Genomic DNA, 17,759 nt, shown 5'->3' with positions numbered 1-17,759 from the left:
CATCCAACGCTTGCTTGTTTCGTGTCAGTCCCTTGAAAAAATGCCATTAATCTATTGCAGGCGTTTTTGGCATCAAACAATGTTGGTAAACTGTGTTCTGGTAAATCCAATATGCCAACGGCGTCTTCCTCCTTGTCATCTTCATCATCGTCTTCTTTTTGAAGCAACGTGTTTATGATTTCGTTTTCAGTAGGAACTCCGCTACTAAACAATTCGTTATCCACCTGTTGATGTCGTAATAATTTACATTAATTTCAATATTGTTTTGGCGAACCTATGTAGATAACGGCAATTCGTCCTCTTCTTCAAAAATATCAGATGTTGATTTCCTGAAGCAATTCTGTATGGTAGCAGTCGTCACATTGTTCCAGGCAATAGATAAGAAATTTATTGGGTATTGAAATTTATTCCGCTAAGTGGCTCGCAAAAGTCCAGGATGTGGTCAAGTGTTGTTCATAATAACCGAGATCTGGCTTGTTATAACAGTGCAAATTTACATGCAAATAGCTGGTATATCTTTCAGAAATACATTTTTTTCATTATAACCGAGAAATCGTTGTAACCAAGCTCGTTAAAATTGAGTTTGACTGTATATACACTATTTGCAGAGATATCTTCTTTAAATGAGAATCTTAGTAGGACTGACCCCAAGATGACAGTGGAGCTGGTTTTGAAGAAGATCATGCAGAAGGAGCGGGTTCAGGAGACAGGAAGGCAAAAGTGCCATCATAGGTGGATTGTTGATCAAACATCCTTTCTGCAGAGTGAGGAAGAGAAAAGGTATTAAGCTATAGTGCCACTCCCTGGCTTGAAGTATAATTACCAGTAGATGAGCCCTGAAGTTGTCTTCCATATGCATGTGTGTGACAGGATTACATTTTCTTGGTCAGTCACCTACAGCACTATGAATCTTTCTATTTGGCTTTCAGCTCTATGTATACAGTACAGCTATTTTATATATCTACTGTGTAGCTTTGGATTCATTTTGTGAACCTGAAGGTGGCCTCTACGAAAGGTCCAGCTTCTTTTCTCTTTGTCATTTCTTTAGTGGAGTATGCAGTGTACTTTTCACCCCTTTATTCTTTTAAATTGGAATGGCCCATTTGGCTATTTTAACTCAGAATTGCCCATTTAACGTTGATTCCAAGGAGTAGCATCCCCTGTTGTTAAATGTGTCCAGCTCTTGCTGAACCACACAATGGGAGTAGCTCTGATTATTGTACATCTAGTAAAATAATGGAAATCTTTGGCAATCTCTATAATTTTCAGATTTTGTTCTAAACAGAATTGCACGTGATCATTTTATCAGATTCTTCGGATATCTCTTTTCTTAGTTGTCTTTAATTTGTTTGACATGTCTTAGAGTCCCTAAATAATTTTCATGACAAGCTGTCAACATGTAAGGAAAAGATCATTGGGACCTCCCTGCCCTTCATTCAAGACATCTTTATAAAGCGTTGAATCTGCAAAGCCTGTAAAATTGTGTAGGACCTCTCCCACCCCTCCAATGGTTTCTTTGTCCCACTTCCATCTGGCAGTAGGTACTATAGCATCTGAACCAATTCTGCAACAGCTTCTACCCCTTGGCTGTCCAGGCTGTGAACTTTGTGCTGGTCCCCTGCCCTTAGATCTAGTAGTTTATTTTTATGCAGTACATTTGTTACACTTGTTACTACTTACTTACTTAACTAAGTTACTTAACTTACTTACTTTATTTATTTATTACTATCAACTTTAAATTATTACTACTTATTCACTTGCCTATTATTTATTTATTTATAATTTAGTACTGTATAGTTCTTTACCTGTGTTGCAGTGGTCCATTTTTTATGTGTTTATTTTGCACCATGGTCCTAGGGAATGTGATTTCATGGCACCGTATGCTGCAATCTATATTACTAAATGACAGTTTAATTTATGCACGGCGGACGCACCGAAGCGCATGTGCACTGCGCCGCGGCGCCCCAGAGTCAAACAGAGCAGCTTCCCAGAGTCAGTAGGTGGCGCCCAAACAGTTTAATTTATGCACGGCGGACGCACCGAAGTGCATGCGCACTGTGCCGCAGCGCCTCAGAGTCAAATGCAGCGGCTTCCCAGAGTCAGTAGGTGGTGCCCAAACAACACAACCTGTAAACTAAGCTTGCTCTAATCCACTGTGCCAGCAGTCTGTGTGGCATGTTCAATTATGATTCCTAACAGTAAACAACGTCTACCTAACGACACAGCCACAGAACAACAAAGACGAGACCGCATAGATAAAAACTATAAACGGACGCTCCTACAACGCGCTTCAAAAATACCACACGCAACGAAGTCATGGCTCCAGAAAACAAAGACGAGACCACATGTATAAAAACAATACACGGAGGCTCCTACAATGCGCTTCAGACACACCAGAAGCAAAGACGTCACGGCTCCACAATGAAAGAGCTCAACTAACGGAAATACAAAACGAGACCGTATGGATAAACACAATGAACAAGCACACCCACAACGCGCTTCTGACACAGCAGAAGCAAAGGAGGCACGGCTCCAAATGGAAGGAGCTCAACGATTAGTAATACAAACATGAGCCCGTATGGCTACGACCTGTAAACGAGCCCATATAGATAAAAACAATGAACGAAGGCGTCCACACAAAGAAACCGCTTTAGTACAAATAGGTTTATTTAATTAAATGAAAACTTTACCATGGCTACGACCTGTGAACTAAACCTGAGGTAAAGCGTGCACGCCAGGTTGTACAGCCGCCTGAACGTGACCGCCCACACCACCGCATATACCACGTTCATTTAGTAATGTGGCCCTCCATGCACGGATCCGCCGCCATGGTCACTTCAGCACGCGAATCCGCCGCCGTCAGCAAACGACTTCTCGCTGAAGACACAGCCATAGAAAAACAAAAAAGAGACTGCATGAATAAAAACAATAAACGAAGGCGCCTACAACACGCTTCTGAAACACCAGAACCATATGAGTCACAGCTCCTAAAAAGAAACCGCTTTAGTACAAATATGTTTATTTAATTAAATGAACTTTCCCAGGATGCACCCACCCTCCATGATATTTCCTCCCTCCAAATATCGGAGGGAACAGAAAGTGATTGCCATTCTTGGATTTGCGATTCTTTTGAGAATCGCGGGCTTGCTAGTACTGTACTAATGACAAGAAAGCCACTTGACTTGACTTGACTTGAAAGGCCCAGTGTCCTGTTCTTATTGTGAGAAATATGAGCTACAAGTAGTCATCATGTTGCTGTCCCTAACATTGAGCACTGTTAGAATATCATTCTGTTCCTTTTTTAAGGATCGTCAACAACTGGACTCTTTTCATAAGTAGCAGATGGGCTGTTTTTCCTCTTTGAGGATTTTTTCCCCACAGCTATCTCAGGTAGCACATTGATTCAGTAGTTAGTGCTACTGCCTCAAAGATCCAGAACTCTAGGTTTGAATCTGAAATTTCCCATTATCTGTGTGAAGTTTGCCTGTTCTACTCAAATCTGCATGAGTTCTTCCTTTGCCATCCGCAAAGATGTGCAGGTTTCTTTAACTGGCTACTTTAAACTGTCCGTCTGTGAGTGGTTCCTGCAAAGAATTACTGCCTTGTTCCCTTGCATTGCTTTAAAGGACTCTGGCTCACCCATGACCCTGAAGTGTACTGAATACATTTCAGAGTTACATATTTTTAATTCAGCCGTTTGACACTAGTACAGCCCAATTTACAAGTAGTTCTCTTTATTGTTGATGCCAACCCTTAAAGGTTTCATGTCACTCAAAAGAACCCACATCCTTTCAAGCATTAGTTTTTCCCTCAATGTACCTTAATAACCACCTTATAAGGTACAAAGCACAAAGTCAAACAATGGTGACCAAATAGATAAACATAAGCGTTCACACAATAGTCCTGATATGGTGCCCAGCCTGTACCCACGTATTCCATGAGTGAAATGATTCTTATTCCACCTTGTCATCTTTGAAAGCCAGATTAATATGGGATTAATTTGTAATACAGCACGAAGCTGGTAGGGACCAGTCGTGGTTGCTGAAGGAAAATGTTTTTTTATTTTACTCTTTCATTAAGTAAATTTGCCAGTAAACCTTAGTCATATCTAAGTTACACCAGAAATATGTCAGGCATTTCCCTCTTATTATTTAAGTTGCTCTTGGCATCAAAATTAAAAATTAGGTAAGATTTCCAGAAGTTGGTTTCTCTACTGCCCCTGGCTACCATTTATGCACTTCGCCTCTGCCTGTTTTACACTTGAGACTTTGTGTTTTTCATGATGTGTGTGAATATAATTCAGTATGACACACTCAAGACCTGACTGCCATTCCATTAGATTTGCTAATGTATCTTTTATTGAAAGCAGCTGCATATTAAACACTTCCTTCACAGGTGAGCTTGAGTCTCCAAGAGTCAACCCATTGTTTGTGTGCTTATTTATTTTAGACATTTCTACAGCTTCTTAAAAACTAGTTCCTCTCTTCAATTTCATGTAGACTTTGCCAATGTGCTACGAATTCTGACCCAAGGCTAAAACTCAACCTCAAATATTTATTACCACTTCTGTTAACCCTTGTTGCTGCCATTTGTTTTCATCTGAAGCATTTTGTAATGATCCATTTTTGGGTTAATCCTCCAAAATGTCTTCTGTTTTCTACTAATATGACCCGAAAAGATACATAAACACATAGACACTAATTGATCAACAATATTACTTTAAACAGAATAATCAAAAACTAGCAAAATAGACTGTGGCAGACAGCCGGTGCCCATGCCCGGCCTGGACGCCCCTTCTGTCTATGGTCCGGGGGAACAGACATGGGCTGCACAATACCTCCCCCAGGTCGCAGGATGGCAGCCCCCCTGGGTTGCAGTGGTGCCTCGGACTCCCGCAGGGCGTCACAGGAGTTGGAGTTGGTTACAGCCCTGTTAGGATCCGAGGGTGCCGCCAGGGAGTGCTGCAACAACTGCTAAGCCCTGTTGGGCAGGTTTTCTACCACACCCAGAAATGCTGCTGGAAGTAGGTCAACGAGCACCTGGAGCATTTCCAGGGGTGTTATAAAAGGGGCCAGAAGTCGTTACTAGAGATGAGGATCTTAGGAGTGGTACATTGAAGTTTACTGGAGTCAGCTGGAGTATTGTTTATTTGTGCAAATGTACTTCTTTTTTACCTCTTTTGCTCTGTTTATTGGATTTCACCATTAGATTGCATTTTGGGGCTTATTCACAAACAATTACCTTTAAGGCAAGATCTTGTTGCTCTTTTTGAGCCTTTTGTTATCTTTTCCTTTTCTTGAATAAATGTCCTAATTTATAAAGATTCTTTATGTGTCCTTTCTCTTCAAGCCAAAAGTTTTTATAGCGTAATTCTCCCCTGAGAGGCACTATGAAATATTTTGGGAAATTTAAAGTGTTTTGAAGACAAAGCAGACTTTGGGGTCAAGCTGTCCATGGTGAGGTCTTTTTGGAGAAGGCTAGGAAATTTAAGCTTATTTTGGAGGCCTCACATGCTTCTCATAATGTCTGGGACTCCAAATCCTAACTGAATACACCACTCTGCAACAACAACATGAAAAGGAGCTTTATAGAAAAAGAGCTACATATTTTACAACAGAACCTTTGGGATGTGGAATAAAGTTTGGCAATTATTATACTGCACTTATTGGTCATCAACATCTTGATGTTCCTACTTCCACATTCACTCATTTAATAGAATTAATAACAACATTTTCAACAGCATGCTCCTTTGTGGCCAAAAGTTTTGATTTGATTGAGGATGGCAATGTTTTTGACAGTGACAATAAGCTACTAAGGTGTCAAGTCAACATTCAGTACACTTTGGATTGATATGAACGTTTGACCAAAGTGTCCAGATACCTAAGTCTCCAAGGGCCTCATGTATAACACTGTGCATAGAAAATTATCGAGACTCATAAAACTGTACGTACGCCAGGTTCCATGCACTTCCTCTTTATGAATCCCAATCAACGTGAAATTCCTTCCTTTCAGTGCTTTGTTAAAAGGCAATGGCAAAATCATGTGGAAAAAAGAAGTATTTCAGCAATTGCAAAGTGGAGGCAAAGAAAAATGTACTATTTGTTGGCTTAAGCAGATGTATAAGCAACAAAAGGAAGTTTTGGAGTGATGCAGCGTGGTGGAGACACTCAAAAGTTCAAGTTCAGAAAGTTACACAGTGCCCAAAATAAAAAAGAAGAGGTCAGATATCAAAGCCGCTGTGAAAAGGCGAGTTGCAGCCTACTATCTGTTTATTCTGTTTCAGAAAATATTACAAAAGCTGACCCCTTTGCTGAAGACGTGATGATGGTGCTACTGTGCCCAGCACATCTTCAGGCTCTGGCTGCACACACACCTCTGTCTCGTAACCACCGGGCGACCATCTGGCTGTGTACTGACAGACGCTGTTCTGGAGTCACAAAATGCAGTAGTGGATGCTGCAAGAGATGTGGCCAAAGAACTAAGGAATATAAAGGGCATTACTAAGTGATATTAACCAAAAATTAAATGAATTGGTAAAAACATAAATGCTGCATCTGATTACTTGTTTTTAAATTGTGCTAATTACATTGAAAAAGAGTTGTAACGCTGTCCGATTTGTGCTGATTATTTGGTGGGTCAGGTTCACCATACCACATCTCTTCAGGTATGGGCAAGCTACAATTTTGTGCCACATTATGCAGTATACTACAAACTTGCACAATGCAATACACTTTCTGTGGACTCTAGAACAGCACATTAATAGAGTGGAATTGCTTTCTATGTAAATAAGCAAATTAGTTCTCTGAAGGTGCGTTTATAATGTAGTGTCAGCACCAAGCACCACATCGGATAGATTCTCTGCTCTTTATGTGGCTTTTTCATGTGACTTGCTATCATTAAAAGGATTGCTTTCCTTTTGCAGCACTAGTAGAAAAAGCACCTGCAACTGTGCGGATCTGCCGTTTTTATAGACTGCTATAAATGATGTAATGCCAGCTCATTCTTTTGGTGATTCATCCCTGGCTGATGTAAGTTGTCCAGCGCCGGTGCAATGGCAATGTGTGTACAGTTGACTGCTCTTATTACATTTGGAAAACCAGATGTTGCTGCGAATTGCGCTTTTATGTTTGCCAGTTCAACCACAGTTTAATGATGCTTGTGAAATACTTGATCATCAGCAATTTCACTTGAAAAACTCCTCTGTCTAAAAACCCGAGAGTGGAGATAACTTGCAAAGGAGCAGGTAGAGCACAATTCCTCAAAGTCTGCCTTTGTAAAGTTGGCATCAGTTGAGCACGCAGCTCCAAGAGGACAGCTCTTAGAAATCGAAATCAACTTAGAAGCCAATCATCATCATCTCTAAATATGCACTCTCTTCTAATTTTTCCATTTGATATGTTTCCTAACAACGCTAAAGTAGCTGTTGTATTTGGAATATTTTGGCTATTCCATGCACCATTATATTGTTACAGAATGATTACAATCAAGTGAATTAAGTTTGTAAATGATATGCAATTAATTTTGGTATATTTGATAAATACTATGTCATTGATGTGAATCTGAAAAAAGGGAGACCACACAGAAACAGTAGCACTGCTTTGATGCTGGGTGCCACTAGTTTGCAAAACCGAGCAGAAACTTGTGTATGCACGAGGCTGGCGTAAAAATATGCGTGGCTTTACGGCAAGTTTAGATTTTACACAAATGAAAGTGGAAACGTGCGTACACAACATTCATTTATACATGAGAAACCAAGGGTCAAACCCAAGTCATCCAGGTATGCTTCTTTTTCTCCTCTGTGCCACCTACTCTAACTTTTTCTTCTGTCTCTTTAAAACTGCCTACCATCAGGCATTCTACTTCTGTCATCGAGAAATCTATTGCTTTTTCGTTTTCCACCTTCACTGTGCAACCAGTTCCTATCTGTGCTGCCACCATTTTTTTGTGCTAAAATCATTTGATTATGCTTCGGTCCTACACCTGTTTTTGCAAAGATTGTTAAGGATCCACCTGCTTCTGTCTCTATTGCTTGGTCTTTTGATCTTCCATTTCCATAACAAAGATGAGGTCAATGTGAACTGAACTGTTCTTGACAGATAAATACAATTGGTATTGTGCATTATACCTGAGCAGAATATAGTGTCATCCTCTACTGAAATGCCCTAACCATAGCCAGGCCATTATAAAAATATCTATTTATAATCAATCTGGATCTCTAAATATTTGTAGGATGCAAAAAGCTCAACTAATGTTCTATTAACTTGAGAAGATAGGACTTTTGTTAGTTTTTTTTCTTCTGAAATATATGGCCATCTCTTATAAATTTTCTTTATATTTGTCTCAAGAAAGTTATCAGTCCACCATTTAACTGTTAAAAATATTCTTTGGAAAAAATGTCATATTTTAATTTCATACTAGTACCAAGTCAATATCACGTTAAAAATGAATCTGAGTACAAGCTTGTTGATTTTTTGATCATATTCTACAGAACCGCAGGATTATTCACAGTAATAATTACTACTCTATATCAACTAAGAGAGCAGTCTTACACTGAACATTCAAATCAAGGAAAAGATTTATAAAAGATGAAGATGCAGACTTTACAGCTGGTGAAAGAAGCAGTCATGTATTGATGGATGCACAAAGATTAAATGTGCAAAGCACATTATACGGAGCATAAGAATGCAATTCAAAACAACAAGAAAACATACAATTTTATGTAAATGCATGATGTACCACAGGATTTGATTTGGTTGTGATTATTCTGTGTGCAGCCATTCCAACTAAACAGAGAGTATGTGGTTTTGCATGAAGGGAACATCACAAGACTCCAGCAGCAAGCAGGAAAAAAGGTATCTCTGACAATGTTAAGGGGAGGACATAAGAACGACAAATTTCTGTGAGACTTACATTTTATGCTTGTTTTCTTCAACAAGTGAGACAAAAAAAGTTTTGATTACTATCATTACTATTTTGGTGAGTAACTCTTGCAGCTGATTATGCTCTTAAAGACTTCTGGTGATGAACAAAGCAAGTCTTGTTTTGCATGCAGTTTGCAAAAGTTGATGCTAAGGTTGGTTTCATATGTGATTTTGTGATCATAAAACTCAAAAAGAGTTTGGAGTGGGTTTTAAAAGTTTAAAAGGAATATTAATCCTTAAAGCCTTGGTCACACTTCTGTGTTTACTTATGTTTTTTCTCTACAGCTATGTAATGCAGGTAATCTATAGCATTACATAGATGTAGATTAGTAAAATGATTAGTAAAATCATAATCTAGTAAAATCACCAATATTTTATGGCTCTCATTCATATCACCACCGAGAATTGCATTAAATATTTAAAAAATCTGACAAGCTGCATGTTTTTCATATCAAAATGTACCATTATACAAATGCCTTATCTGTTCTCTACACAAAAAATACACCAAATGGGAACTCATTCCATGCAAATACGCTTTGTCTGTCCCACCCTTTTAACAGCTTACTGCAAAAGCTGAAGTTATTCACACTCCAATTGCCATGGAAGAATGTGCCAAGTAATGTTTCTGATCATTGGGATTACAATCACCACCACTGTCATCATAATTAGCCAACCAGGCATGATACTACCAGGACAACCACAATGCTCATCTCCAGACTAAACAAGATGTCTATACAAGACAGGAAATGACTGGTGACATTTTATTCACTAGAGAATTTTATTTATATAATTAATAAATGCCACAATGGCAGGAGTTTCACTGGTTACGAAATACATTTTCTTCATGATTTTGTTTTTTGCAAAGAATTTAACTTTGGGTGAATTATTATGCTCATCATTTATGATTATTCTAATGCTTTAGCTACCATTGCTTCCTCACTACTCTGTGAGGCACAGTTTCACTATCACAGCCTATTTAGAGTTCAAGTCCTCCACCATCACCACAGACAAGTGAAGTGGCTTTAAACTACCCTGGTTTAGTTGAGTATGGAGTGTGTAAGTGAGAGTAGGCTTTTATGGAGTAAATAAATGTAAACAAAAAACAACTCAAAGATGGCTCATACCTTACAGGTGAGAAAGACCTTGAACTATCATGAAAGTAACATATAAAAAGTATGATTTATGCAGAAACATATATATTACAGATAATGGCCCTGGCAATTGAAAAGGTCATATGTATCTACATATATAGAGACAAGGATTTTTGCGTGGAGATCACCTCAGTCGAGGTAAGCAGTACTACCCTGGGACAAGAGAGTGTGCTGTTGCTATCACTGTCTTCTTATTCACCTGCAGTTCTGAGAGGCACCCTAAGGAAGAAGCCTAGCCTCCACCATCAGCCTTGAACAGGCTCTGCCACTTCCGGTCAGGGCACAATAAAAATGGGCATCCCTGGATGGCAATGGAAATGGAAATCCGGCTAGCTAGCATTTATTGTGATTATTATTATGTGGCTCAATTAGCCCAATTATTGTTCCAAGCACACCCAATTGCTTTTTCTTGCTATTTTGTTCTTAGAATGACACCTAAAATTACACAGGGTAGCCTAGCTGGTGCCTCAGCTATTTTGCTGTCTCCTTGTGAACACAATAGCCATTGGGCTGTCATTGGAGCCCTGCAGTTAGGTACTCTTAGGGTGAGGTGAACAATAATAGGATACAAGTGCGAGTGCAAGTTCCCCCCAATACATGATGTGGCAGCAGGAAGATCATGTGCATTATGTTTACACCTCCCTGAGAACTAATGTAGTGAACAGGCGGTCTAGGTGTACCCTCACACTTCAAAAAAAGATGAAGAGCTAAGGGCTGCAAGAATAACTTGGCCTACTAGGCAAAATCAGGAATTCGAGCGACTAATCTTGATCCCTCAGGTGAATTCTAGGACCTTATTGGAATAAGCTACTGGCCAGGGGCTAAAAGCCACTTTCACACAGTAGGTAGTTGATGAGGAGAGTAAAATAAGGGTCAAACTGGCAGAACAAAAAAGAGACAGACCAGAGTGACAAAGAAAGAAAAGGTACAAAAGATGTTATAAAGGATGGCTAATTATGTTCATAGGCTGGAAAATGCATAAGGCACCTTACCATATCCTTACCAGATCTATAGGGATGTAAACCTGTATTTAGTTATAGTGGGACAGCTAAAGATTTGTTTTGTCTAGTTCATGTTGATACTTTACATCTCCTGTTTTATTATTTTGTTAATAAGCATCCTCTCTGTAGTACTTCGGATTATTTGATATTCATTTTGGATTTGAGGATGGGTGAATTTATTCTTAACTTAATTTATTCCTTTATTCTTCACTTATGTAAACTTATAAAAGTTTTTGAAACTTACCAGTGATAGGATAGCATTGCATTCAGGGCTGACTGTTGCCTAACATTCAGTACTGCTTGATATGGACTCCATCACCAAAAACCATCTATTTTAAATTTTATGGATAGTACTTGAATCACTTTATCAATATAAAGATAGCATTGTTAAAAACAAAAACATTAAAACAAAAAAGTGTTTAATGTGTTGGATTAAGCTGACTTTTAGGGCTTGTGCCCCAAAAACTCAAAGACCCTTATCTTTAACACTGGAAAGGAAGCCAGCCATTTGTAGGATATGCTCATGTGAACACCTAAATGAACTCATCCAGGTCAGTCGGAATTAGGACTTAATTTACCCTTCATATGCGTGTATAAATGTAATTTTTTGTATAATCTGCATAATTGTTTTACATTATGCAGGTGAATTTAAAAAGAACTGAACACTTTTAAAAATGTTTACTCAATAACTAAGCGTCATATGAACATGCATTACGCATCAAATTATACAGATACCCTTTCTTCCATGCAGCCTTGAGAAAATGAGGGATAATCATGGCTCCAACATCACCTATTAACAGTGATCTACTACCAAGTTTTTAGTATGAATTAGATTAAAGGATTGACATGAGCCGTATGCCATGAGGGAGCAAATTGAGCATTTGTAATCTTATGAAATGTAGCCTTCATGTTTATTTTACTTAGTTACTACTTAACTCCAAGGTGGAACCACATTTGATTAAGAGTTTTTGTTAAATCTGAACAGCATCGAAAGGAGAACCAAGAATCACACAAAAACAGACAGTATACTGCCAATTATTTGCTTCTTTGTAAAAGTATTTCTTTTTTTTAACCATTTCCTGATCTCTCTCTGATGATAATGAGATAAAGCAGGAATTAAAGAAAATGGTTTGGGACTTTGAAAAATTGGACACCCTATAATTTATTATGATAGTGCCACGTTCACCAGATATTCTTTCACTTCTGTTATTCCCTAATAATTGTCATAACTGAATGGCCCATTTCATGAAAATTATGAGGGATGTTCAAAAAAGTTTCTGCACTTTCAAAAACAAATTACATCACTTTCTACATAGTCTCCTTTGTTTGCGCTGCAATTTTCCCAGCATCATACCAACTTTTTAATTCCCTATTACTATTCCTCCCGCCTTCACCATTTTCAATGAAAATATAAAAGTGCAGAAACTTTTTGAATATCCCTCGTACAATGGCCAGACATGCTCAAGCAAAAAAAGAACTAATTACAAGTTTGTTTGTTTTTTTTAAGGTTATGTTAATCGTCAATTGCAAACTGTCACACTGTAAGAATATATGTATGTATGTGTGTTTGTTTGTGTGTGAGTAGGTGGGGTCCCTATGATGGACTAGCCTGTCCAGTCCTGTTTCCAGCCTTCCGTTAGTTCCTTGCAAGAGAACTTTTGGCCCCCACAACCCTAAAATGGATTGAGAAGGTTTTAGAACCCATCTACTGAACTCAGTCCATTGAGGGTCACAGTGCCTGAACAGTCCTTTAACACACCATGCGTACAATTTCTAATTTGTTAAATTTGCTTTGAAACTTTTCTTTTCCATTTTTGTCTTCTTGTTCTCTTCCTTTTGTCCTGATTTCTGATTTTCTTTCATTTGTACAGCTTAAGAGGTCATATTAAAATGCATGCAGACATTTTAAAAGCTTGTTGATATTCCTACCACTTAAGTGTTGACTTGGCTACTGCAGACCTTATCAGAGCTTCTTGGCTAATAGTTTAGTAATCATTTCCCCGTCTTACCCATTTGGTAACAGATGTCTTCAGTATCATCATTTAGTAAGCCAAGCTCCTGTTTAAGAAATGTAATTTTTTTGTTTTGTAATACAAACAAATAATTACCTTCAGAAATGTGGTAACAACTATATCACGCCTGTTACTTATTCATGTTCTAAAGACTTGTGCAAATCACTGAACCCATCACTAAATGTATGTAGCTTACACTGCAGTGGCCAATCAGACCTCCTTCAGTGAACAGTAATGGCAACTGCACATTCCTACAGGCTTTTTGGCACTGAGCCGTCTGTCCAATTACACTGACTCTACAACTGACGCATGTTTATTTTTACCTTTTGATTCATTTACTATTATGTATTCTTTTTACATATTTGATCATTTTTCATTCCTGTATGGATACTTGCATATTCCAATTTATTTTTTCTTGTATTCTGCTGGCACTCATTTTTAAAGTCTCTTATTTCAGTTGCTTAGTAATACCTATAGCAACATGTTATTTTATTCTTTGTCAGATTTGACATTTTCTTGTTCTGTTTGTTTGTTTCTCTTTATATAGTAACCTACCCATGTTCTAATTTGATTTCTTTCCATCTGTTCCTAATTTTGTTTACCTCCCACAACAATCCTGTGTTTTTAGTACTACAATGATGGTTAAATCTGTTCATGTGCCTTACACATGGTATGGGAAAAATAAGATCTATGTTATGAGTGGAAATGGGAGAAGGAGAAGCCTGCTTCATGGCTAAGAAGTATCAAGAATGAAGTGAAGACTTCTATAAAATATATTCTGCTATTTAAAAAACAAAGGAGGACAACAGTGGTGAGTGCTGCTGCTGCTGCTGTCACACGGCTTCAGGAGTATGGGTTCAAATCCTGGTAGGGTCTTTCTGTGTGACATGGAGTTTGCCTGTAGGTTAACTTTCAATTCTAAACTGTCCCAGAGTGAGTGAGATGGAGATGAGTGGGCACATGGCTGTACCCTGTGACTGACTTGTGCTCAATGATGCAGGGACAGACTCTTGCCCTCCATAACCATACATTACATAAGCAAATAGATGTATAGCAAATTATTATTTGAAAATGACTGGGGGTGAACTACAAAAATCAACTGGCAGCTCTTACACCTGCACAAAGGGCTGTGATTTTAGGACAGGTTTGCATTCTGCATTAAAAGCATATTTACCTTGAAAATATTATCCACAAGCACTAGCACAGAAATAGACAATGAAAGTCGAAACACCAGCTTTATTTTAGGTGATAACTGATTTGATAAATCTCTATTTACTTACAGTATTATATTTCCTTTTCAACACAGGTAACTTTAATAAGTAAAATTTATTAAAAAAAAAAAAAAAAAGTAAAAAAATCAAATGTGTATGGTGGTGCAGTGGTTAGTGTTGCAGGCTCTCATAATCCACATTCTGTGTTTTGAAACTCAAGCCTGGCCATGATTAGGTGGATTGGTGATTCTAAATTGGCCCTAGTGTGTGCTTGGTGTGTGGATGTGTTTGTGTGTGTCCTGCGGTGGGTTAGCACCCTGCCCAGGATTGGTTCCCTGCCTTGTGCCCTGTGTTGGCTGGGATTGGCTCCAACAGACCCCCGTGACCCTGTGTTCGGATTCAGCGGGTTGGAAAATGGATGGATGGATAGTCTGTATATTATTTCTTGGTCAGACATATTCCAGACACATGCATGTAGATGAACTGGCAATTCTAATTAGGTTACAAGGGGGTGTGCAGGTAAGTGGGGCTGATGGCACTTTGACCGGGGATGGTTCATGCTTTTTCACTGGTGTCAAAACTGACCCTTAACTGGATTAGGAGTGTCCGCATAGACAGTGACCAGGCTTGTCATAAAACTCAGGACTCCTGAGATATGCAGCAGTAACTACCATGTTTCTCCATAGGTTTATGTATTGTAACGTGTGAGTCCCTGCCTTGCACCCCAAAACATGAGGCTGCGTCTGAGTGCTTTAGCAAAACCAACTTTATTCAGCTTGAAACAGGAACAGCATGGTTATTTATTATAGCAAGATCTACCACTCTCAAATACACAGACACAGCAATCAGGCAGAGTCGTGGCCAGGTTAATGGCCAAGTAATACTGTTCCCTGTAGTTATAATGTTCCTTGCATCACTCATCGACGGCTGGTGCTTATAACGTGACCGATTTGTCTTTGCAGTGAGCTGCTACAGTGCTGGGAACCCATGGTTGCCCCGGTAACCGATATGCTATTTTCCACAGACGTGGCAAACCTGCTTCAGGACTCTCTTTGGTGTGTCATCCCGTTGGGGGGAGTCCCAAAAGAGTTTAAAAACCTTACAGTATGTATGTATATATTATGTCAAGCTCCAGAATGAAGAATACAACACATTAGATTTTTACAGGTATGCATAGAGGCATTTTTATTTTCTTACCCAGCATACCCTGCCACAATCCCTCTCATACCTACTGTTAGAGCCACTAAAGATGGCATCAATACAGCAAACATTGCAGTCTATACTCCTAATCTAGCTAGCGATCCCTACTCCCTCTTACCGCTAATTTTGCCTCCTTATCCCATGCTGATTGGTCTTTGTATCTTTCTACTGTCATCTCACTGCTCCGGTTGTACCACATAAAACATGCTCAACTGCAAGTTTTATTCAAACTATGATTCCATCTGTGGAATTTTTGGAGTGAAAATTCTGATGGGACATGGGCAAGAAACAGTGTCAGAATTGCGCAGAACCATCCGAAGAAGTTGTGCTGAGGGTATGCAAGTGTGTGAAAGAGACAGAGAGTGATGTTGAAGCATTTAATGAGCAAATTTTATGAGATCTGCTAGACTTCTTAATTACATTCCCCAGGATATATTTCTGGCAGCAGTCTTGAGATGGATCCTGGCTTCGACCAGCTAAGGAGGTAAAGTAAGTGCAGATGGAGTTTCCACTGACTCCAAATGAGCAGTGCAAGGCAGAGCTGGTGGCATGAATGCGCAGACCATTAATATTGCAAAGAAAGGTCCATTTGAACCTCATGACAGGAAGTATGGAGGATTGGAGCAGCAGCAGAAGCTAAGATGTTGGCCCAGGAAGGAGATGACCTTAAGTAAGCCTTACACAACATAGAGACACAGTGTTTCACAATGTATTAGGCTATTAGCACCAAGATGATAAAATATTAGCTGAACAGTACCATACAAAAAAAATCATAGAAAATGAAGAACTACCAAATATATTGTCAAAGAGTATGGTCACCAGATGACAGTGTTAAAAGCAACAATGCTTTAATGTTTAATCATACTGTCAGTAGACAATAGAGGTGATTTGTGGTAATGAGGTCAACTACTCCAACATAGAGAGATGTACAAGTTCACTGACATTTTAAAACTGTGTTACAAAAAAATCAACAGATTGTGGGGAACAGCCCGGACACAGACAGGTAGACATGTTGATTCACCACACACGTTTATTTACACTAATATTTACAACAGTAGTGAGCACAATACCCAGTGCCGCAGCACCAATCACCCCTTCAGTCCTGGCCACAACACAATGCCTTCTCTCAGTCTCTGGTCCGCCTCCACTCCTCTCCACCAAGCTTCGTCCACTTCCTCCCGACTCTTGCCCCCGACTGGAGGGAGGTGGCCCCTTTTATTCACCCTGGAAGGGCTCCAGCTGCATCCTGGGGCTCGTAGCCACACCCCTGTGTGGCAGAAGCTCCAGCGGTGAAACCGGAAGTCCACCGGGTGTCTCCAAGTCTCTTCCCCCCAGTACTTCCCGGTGTGGCGGAAGTACTGAGGTCCAACATTCCCAAGGCATTGGGGCGCCCCCTGGCGGTGACCACGGGCCCCTACAGGGATGAGATTCCAAGCTCTGTACCCGTGGTCCCCACAGCAACCAGGGAGGACGCCCCCTCATGTTCTGGAGGATCCACAAGCCCTCCTCCGGTCCTCCTGGGCGTCCCGGCCGGGCATGAACGCCCACTGGGCACCACAAGATGTATTACAAATAAGGACCTCAGCCTTCAAACCTCAAAATGGAACTGAGAAGTTCAGGCTGCACATGCACGCAATTGAGCAAAAGTATGACTAACACATGACAGGGTCTAAGGGGCTTCTCCAGAAACCCGGTAACAGGCTATTGGCACCAAGCACACAGAAAATTTGTCAGGCCACCTCTAGTATTTCAGTCTGGCAGTTCTGTGTGTAATTTGTACAAAGTCATTTGGATAGTCTATATATAGTTTGTTATTTTGTGCTTTTGTGCCTTTCTGCTGTAAGCCATTTGAATCTCATTGCATTTTTTCACTATTTCTAGCTACACAGGGCTCTGTATTTTATTAGGTTTTTAATGGTTCAATGTTGATTTGCATTACTTTGTGTTGGCATATGCTTATTTAACTAAAATAACTTGTATTGCTTTAGGGAAATGTGTCAGACAAATGACAATGCAACACCTACATTATCAAAAATAAAGGTGACAGAATGGTTCTTCAGAGCAATGTCATAGCATAACCATTTTCAGTTTCTAAAAGAACCATTCACACAAAGGTTCCAAAAAGAATCTTTATTTGTTTAGATCTGTAACAAGCTCCTTACAGTAAATAACCATGAACAGATGGTAACAGATTTGTGAGATGGCTCATAATTTTGAAAGGACTCTTGCTACATATAATCACACAGGCTAAGTTCAAGTGATC

The sequence above is a fragment of the Erpetoichthys calabaricus genome, chromosome 7, assembly GCF_900747795.2.
Source record: "Erpetoichthys calabaricus chromosome 7, fErpCal1.3, whole genome shotgun sequence".
NCBI classification, from domain to species: domain Eukaryota; kingdom Metazoa; phylum Chordata; class Cladistia; order Polypteriformes; family Polypteridae; genus Erpetoichthys; species Erpetoichthys calabaricus.
This window is presented reverse-complemented; position numbering follows the sequence as displayed.